Below are 7,834 nucleotides of genomic sequence, written 5' to 3'. Positions count from 1 at the left end.
ACCCATGGTGGCTCCCACTTGCTCCATGATGATCTCATCAGATGAACCACGATGTCAAGGATTCAATCAATCCCGTATACAATTCCTTTTGTCTCTCGGTATAGAACTTGCCTGAGATTCGATCGTCGGTATACCTATACCTTGTTCAATCTCGTTACCGGTAAGTCTCTTTACTCGTTTCGTAGCACGTCATCGTGTGACTAACTCCTTTATTCACATTGAGCTCATGATGATGTTCTACCGAGTGGGCCCAGAGATACCTCTCCGTCACAGGGAGTGACAAATCCCGATCTCGATTCGTACCAAGCCAACAGACACTTTCAGAGGTACTCGTAGTGCACCTTTATAGTCACCCAGTTACGTTGTGACGTTTCATACACCCAAAGCACTCGTACTGTATCCGGGAGTTGCACAATCTCATGGTCGAAGGAAAAGACACTTGACATTAGAAAAGCTTTAGCATACGAACAATACGATCTAGTGCTACGCTTAGGATTGGGTTTGTCCATCACATCATTCTCCCAATGATGTGATCCCGTTATCAATGACATCTAATGCCCATGACCAGGAAACCATGATCATCTATTGACTAACGAGCTAGCCAACTAGAGGCTTGCTAGGGACACATTGTGATCTATTTATTCACACATGTATTACTGTTTCCTGTTAATACAATTATAGCATGAATAACAGACGATTAGCATGAACAAGGAAATATGATAATAACCACTTTATTATTGCCTCTAGGGCATATTTCCAACAGTCTCCCACTTGCACCAGAGTCGATAATCTAGTTACATTGTGATGTATCGAACACCCATAGCATTATGGTGTTGATCATGTTTTGCTCGTGGAAGAGGTTTAGTCAACGGGTCTGCAACATTCAGATTCGTGTGTACTTTACTAATCTCTATTACTCCACTCTCGACATGGTCCTGGATGGAGTTGTAGCGGCGTTTGATGTGCTTCGTCTTCCGGTGAAACCTGGGCTCCTTGGCTATGGCAATGGCCCGAGTGTTATCACAGAAGAGTGTCATTGGACCCGACGAGCTTGGAACCACTCCAAGGTCGGTGATGAGCTGCTTCATCCAAATTCCTTCATGAGCAGCTTCTGAAGTAGCTATGTACTCCGCTTCACATGTAGATGCTGCCACAACTTTTTTCTTGCTGCTGCACCAGCTCACTGCCCCACCATTCAAAACATATACATATCCGGTCTGTGACTTAGAGTCATCCGGATCTATGTCGAAGCTAGCGTCGACGTAACCCTTTATGACGAGCTCTTCGTCACCTCCATAAACGAGAAACATTTCCTTAGTCCTTTTCAGGTACTTAAGGATATTCTTGACCGCTGTCCAGTGTTCCATACCGGGATCACTTTGGTACCTCCCTACCAAACTTATGGCAAGGTTTATATCAGGTCTAGTACACATCATAGCATACATAAGAGAGCCTACGGGTGAAGCATAGGGGACATAACTCATCTTCTCTCTATCTGCTGCCGTGGTCGGCGACTGAGTCTTACTCAATCTCATACCTTGCAAAACTGGCAAGAACCCTTTCTTTCAGTTTTCCATATTGAACTTCTTCAATATCTTGTCAAGGTATGTACTTTGCGAAAGACCTATGAGACGTCTCGATCTATCTCTATATATCTTGATGCCTAATATGTATGCAGCTTCTCCAAGGTCCTTCATTGAAAATTTCTTGTTCAAATAGGCCTTTATGCTCTCCAACATCTCTATATCATTCCCCATCAATAATATGTCATCCACATACAGTATGAGGAAAGCTACAGAGCTCCCACTCACTTTCTTGTACAGACAGGCTTCTCCGTAAACCTGTATGAACCCAAACGCTTTAATCACCTCATTAAAGCGAATGTTCCAACTCCGAGATGCTTGCACCAGCCCATAGATGGAGCGCTGGAGCTTGCACACTTTGTTAGCACCCTTAGGGTCGACAAAACCTTCTGGTTGCATCATATACAACTCTTCCTTAAGGTTCCCGTTAAGGAACACTGTTTTGACATCCATTTTCCAAATTTCATAATCATAAAAAGCGGCAATTGCTAACATGATTCAGACTGATTTCAGCTTTGCTACGGGAGAGAAAGTCTCTTCGTAGTCAATTGCTTGAATTTGTCGAAAACCCTTTGCGACAAGTCGAGCTTTATAAACGGTTACATTACCATTTGCATCAGTCTTCTTCTTGAAGATCCATTTATTTTCTATGGCTCGCCGGTCATCGGGCAAGTCCACCAAAGTCCATACTTTGTTCTCATACATGGATCCTATCTCGGATTTCATAGCTTCAAGACATTTGTTGGAATCCGGGCCCGCCATTACTTCTTCATAGTTTGAAGGTTCACCGTTGTCTAACAACATGATTTCCATCACAGGGTTGCCGTACCACTCTGGTGCGGAGCGTGCCCTTGTGGACCTTCGCGGTTCACTAGTAACTTGATCCGAAGCTTCATGATCATTATCATTAACTTCCTCTTCAGTTGGTGTAGGCACCACAGGAACAACTTCCCGCGCTGCGCTACTATCCTGTTCGAGAGGGGGTGTAATTACCTCATCAAGTTCTACCTTCCTCCCACTTACTTCTTTCGAGAGAAACTCTTTCTCGAGAAAGGATCCGTTCTTGGCAACAAAGGTTTTACCTTCGGATCTAAGATAGAAGGTATACCCAATAGTTTCCTTAGGGTATCCTATGAATACGCATTTCTCCGCTTTGGGTTCGAGCTTTTCTGGTTGAAGTTTCTTCACATAAGCATCGCAGCCCCAAACTTTAAGAAATGACAACTTAGGTTTCTTGCCAAACCATAGTTCATACGGTGTCGTCTCAACGGATTTAGACGGTGCCCTATTTAAAGTGAATGCTGCAGTTTCTAATGCGTATCCCCAAAATGATAGCGGTAAGTCGGTAAGAGACATCATAGATCGTACCATATCTAATAAAGTGCGATTATGACGTTCAGACACTCCGCTATGTTGCGGTGTGCGAGGCGGCATCAGTTGTGAAACGATTCCACACTTCCTTAGGTGTGTGCCAAACTCGTGACTCAAATATTCTCCTCCACGATCAGATCGTAGACACTTAATTTTTCTGTCACGTTGATTATCGACCTCACTCTGAAATTGCTTGAACTTTTCAAACGTCTCAGATTTGTGCTTCATCAAGTAGATATACCCATACCTACTCAAATCATCAGTGAGAGTGAGAACATAACGATAGCCACCGCGAGCTTCAACATTCATTGGACCACACACATCAGTATGTATTATTTCTAATAAGTCGGTTGCTCTCTCCATTATTCCTGAGAATAGAGTCTTAGTCATCTTGCCCATGAGGCATGGTTCGCATGTGTCAAATGATTCAAAGTCAAGAGACTCTAATAGTCCATCAGTATGGAGCTTCTTCATGCGCTTAACGCCGATATGACCAAGGCGGCAGTGCCACAAGTATGTGGGACTATCATTATCAACTTTACATCTTTTGGTACTCACACTATGAATATGTGTAACATCACGATCGATATTCATCAAGAATAAACCATTCACCAGCGGAGCATGACCATAAAACATATCACTCATATAAATAGAACAACCATTATTCTCTGACTTAAATGAGTAGCCGTCTCACATTAAGCAAGACCCTGATACAATATTCATGCTCAAAGCTGGTACTAAATAACAATTATTAAGGTTTAAAACTAATCCCAATGGTAGATGTAGAGGTAGCGTGCCGACGCCGATCACATCGACCTTGGAGCCATTGCTGACGCGCATCGTCACCTCGTCCTTGGTCATTCTCCGCTTATTCCGCACTTCTTGCTTTGAGTTGCAAATGTGAGCAACAACACCGGTATCAAATACCCATGAGCTACTAGGAGCGCTGGTAAGGTGCACATCAATAACATGTATATCACATGTACCTTTAACGTTGCCGGCCTTCTTGTCCGCTAAGTATTTGGGACAGTTCCGCTTCCAGTGACCCTTTCCCTTGCAATAGAAGCACTCAGTCTCAGGCTTGGGTCCATTCTTTTTATTCTTCCCGTCATCTGGCTTACCGGGCGCGGCAATGGCTTTGCCGTCTTTCTTGGAGTTCTTCTTACCCTTGCCCTCCTTGAAACTAGTGGTCTTGTTGACCATCAACACTTGATGCTCTTTCTTGATTTCTACTTCTGCAGACTTGAGCATCGAGTACAACTCAGGAAAGGACTTCTCCATCCCTTGCATGTTGTAGTTCAGCACAAAACCTTTGTATCTTGGTGGGAGAGACTGGAGGATTCTGTCAATTATAGCATCATCCGGAAGTTTGACTCCAAGTGAAGTCAGACGACCGTGTAACCCAGACATTTTGAGTATGTGCTCACTGACAGAACTGTTCTCTTCCATCTTAGAGCTAAAGAACTTGTCGGAGACTTCATATCTCTCGACACGGGCATGTGCTTGAAAAACTAGCTTCAGCTCTTGGAACATCTCATATGAACCGTGTTTCTCAAAACGCCTTTGAAGCCCCGTTTCTAAACTGTATAGCATGCCACACCTAACTAGAGAGTAGTCATCACTCCGTGTTTGCCAGACGTTCAGAATGTCCTGGGCTGCTGCGGGAGCGGGAGGGTCACCTAGCGGCGCATCAAGGACATAAGCCTTTTTAGCTGCTTCAAGGATGAGCTTCAAGTTGCGAACCCAGTCCGCATAGTTGCTACCATCATCTTTCAGCTTGTTTTTCTCTAGGAATGCGTTGAAATTGAGGTTGACGTTGGCCATCTACAATATTTATAAAGACAACTTTTTAGACTAAGTTCATGACAATTAAGTTCATTTAATCAAATTAAGTATGAACTCCCACTTAAATCGACATCCCTCTAGTCATCTAAGTGATACATGATCCATGTTGACTAACCCGTGTCCGATCATCACGTGAGACGGACTAGTCACCATGGTGATCAACTTCATGCTGATCGTATTCAACCATACGACTCATGTTCGACCTTTCGGTCTCTTGTATTCGAGGTCATGTCTGTACATGCTAAGCTCGTCTAGTCAACCTAGGTGTTTCGCGTGTGTAAATCTCGCTTACACCCGTTGTATGCAAACGTTAGAATCTATCACACCCGATCATCACGTGGTGCTTCGAGACAACGATCCTTCGCAACGGTGCACACTTAGGGGAATACGTTCTCGAAATTTTAAGAGGGATCATCTTATTATGCTACCGTTGTTCTAAGCAATAAGATGAAAAACATGATAAACATCACAATGCAATCATATAGTGACATGATATGGCCATTATCATCTTTGCTCTTTCGATCTCCATCTTTAGGCATCGCATGATCATCATTGTCACCGGCGTGACACCATGATCTCCATCATCGTGTCTCCGTGAAGTCTTCACGCCAACTACTACTATCACTACTACTATAGCTAACCATTAGCAATGAAGTAAAAGTAGTAAGCACATGACGTTGCATCTCATACAATAAATTAAGACAACTCCTATGGCTCCTACCGGTTGTCATACTCATCGACATGCAAGTCGTGATACCTATTACAATAACATGATCATCTCATACATCATACATGCGACATCACAACTTTGGCCATATCACATCACATCTCAAACCCCACAAAAACAAGTTAGACGTCCTCTAATTGTTGTTGCAAGTTTTACGTGACTGATTTGGGTTTCTAGCAAGAACGCCTTCTTACCTACGTGACAGCCACAACGATGATATGCCAAAGCTATTTACCCTTCATAAGGACCCTTTTCATCAAATCCAATCTGACTAGAGTAGGAGAGACAGACACCCGCTAGCCACCTTTATGCGCGGTGTGCATGTCTGTCGGTGGAACCAGTCTCACGTAAGCGTACGTGTAAACTCGGTCTGGGCCGCTTCATCCCACAATACCGCCGGAAAAGAATAAGACTAGTAGCGGCAAGCAATTGACAAATCATCGCCCACAACCTTTTGTGTTCTACTCGTGCATAGAATCTACACATAGAAAACCTGGCTCGGATGCCACTGTAGGGTAACGTAGCATAAATTCAAAAATTTCCTACGCTTATTCAGATCTTCCTATGGAGAGACCAGCAACGAGAGAGGGGTGAGTGCATCTTCATACCTTTGAAGATCGCTAAGCGGAAGCGTTACTAGAATGTGGTTGATGGAATCGTACTCGCGACGATTCAAATCGCGGTGTGATTCCGATCTATTGCCGAACTACGGCACCTCCGCGTTCAACACACGTGAAGCCAGGTGACATCTCCCACACCTTGATCCAGAAAGGAGGAGGGAGAGGTTGGGGAAGATCTCTAGCAGCACGACGGCGTGGTGTTGATGGAGAGACGAGGTGTCCCGGCAGGGCTTCGCCAAGCACCGACAGAGAGGAGGAGAAAGAAGAGCAGGGCTGCGCCGAGGGAGAGGGAAAATTATATTTCCAAATGCCCAAAAGTGCCCACTATATATAGGAGGAGGGGAGGGGGGTGCCACCCCTAGGGTTCCCACCCTAGGTGGTGCGGCAGCCCCCCAGATGGGAGGTGCAGCGGCCACGGCAAGGGGGAGGGGTGGCGCACCCCTAGGTGGGCCTTAGGCCCACCAGCGCCTAGGGTTTCCCCCCTCTCCACCTCCTGCGCCTTGGGCTGAGTGTGGGGGGTGCACCAGCCCACCAAGGGAATGGTTCCCTCCCGCACTTGGCCCATCTAGCCTCCCGGGGTCGTTGCCCCCTTCAGGTGGACCCCTGGGGCCACCTCCGGGGGTCCCGGTGGTCCCGGTACGTTACCGGTGATGCCCGAAACACTTCCGGTGTACGAAACCATCCGTCCTATATATCAATCATTACCTGCGGACCATTCCGGAGCTCCTCGTGACGTTTGAGATATCATCTGAGACTCCGAACAACTTTCGATAACCTCATATAAAAACTCCCTATAACCCTAGCGTCATCGAACCTTAAGTGTGTAGACCCTACGGGTTCGGGAGACAGGTAGACATGACCGAGACACCTCTCTGGCCAATAACCATCAGCGGGGTCTGGATACCCATGGTGGCTCCCACTTGCTCCACGATGATCTCATAGGATGAACCACGATGTCAAGGATTCAATCAATCCCGTATACAATTCCTTTTGTTTGTCGGTATAGAACTTGCCCGAGATTCGATCGTCGGTATACCTATACCTTGTTCAATCTCGTTACCGGTAAGTCTATTTACTCGTTTCGTAGCACGTCATTGTGTGACTAACTCCTTTAGTCACATTGAGCTCATGATGATGTTCTACCGAGTGGTCCCAGAGATACCTCTTTGTCACACAGGGTGACAAATCCCGATCTCGATTCGTACCAACCCAACAGACACTTTCAGAGGTACCCGTAGTGCACCTTTATAGTCACCCAGTTACGTTGTGACGTTTGATACACCCAAAGCACTCCTATGGTATCCGGGAGTTGCACAATCTCACGGTCGAAGGAAAAGACACCTGCCATTAGAAAAGCTTCAGCATACGAACAATATGATCTAGTGCTACTCTTAGGATTGGGTCTTGTCCATCACATCATTCTCCCAATGATGTGATCCCGTTATCAATGACATCTAATGCCCATGACCAGGAAACCATGATCATCTATTGACTAACGAGCTAGCCAACTAGAGGCTTGCTAGGGACATATTGTGATCTATTTATTCACACATTTATTACAGTTTCCTGTTAATACAATTATAGCATGAACAACAGACGATTATCATGAACAAGGAAATATGATAATAACCACTTTATTATTGCCTCTAGGGCATATTTCCAACACGTTGGTGTGGATAAAGTCAGTG

This window comes from Hordeum vulgare, chromosome 1H (assembly GCF_904849725.1).
Source record: "Hordeum vulgare subsp. vulgare chromosome 1H, MorexV3_pseudomolecules_assembly, whole genome shotgun sequence".
Lineage (NCBI taxonomy): Eukaryota > Viridiplantae > Streptophyta > Magnoliopsida > Poales > Poaceae > Hordeum > Hordeum vulgare.
The sequence above is the reverse complement of the archived record's forward strand: the minus strand, read 5'-3'. Positions refer to the sequence as shown.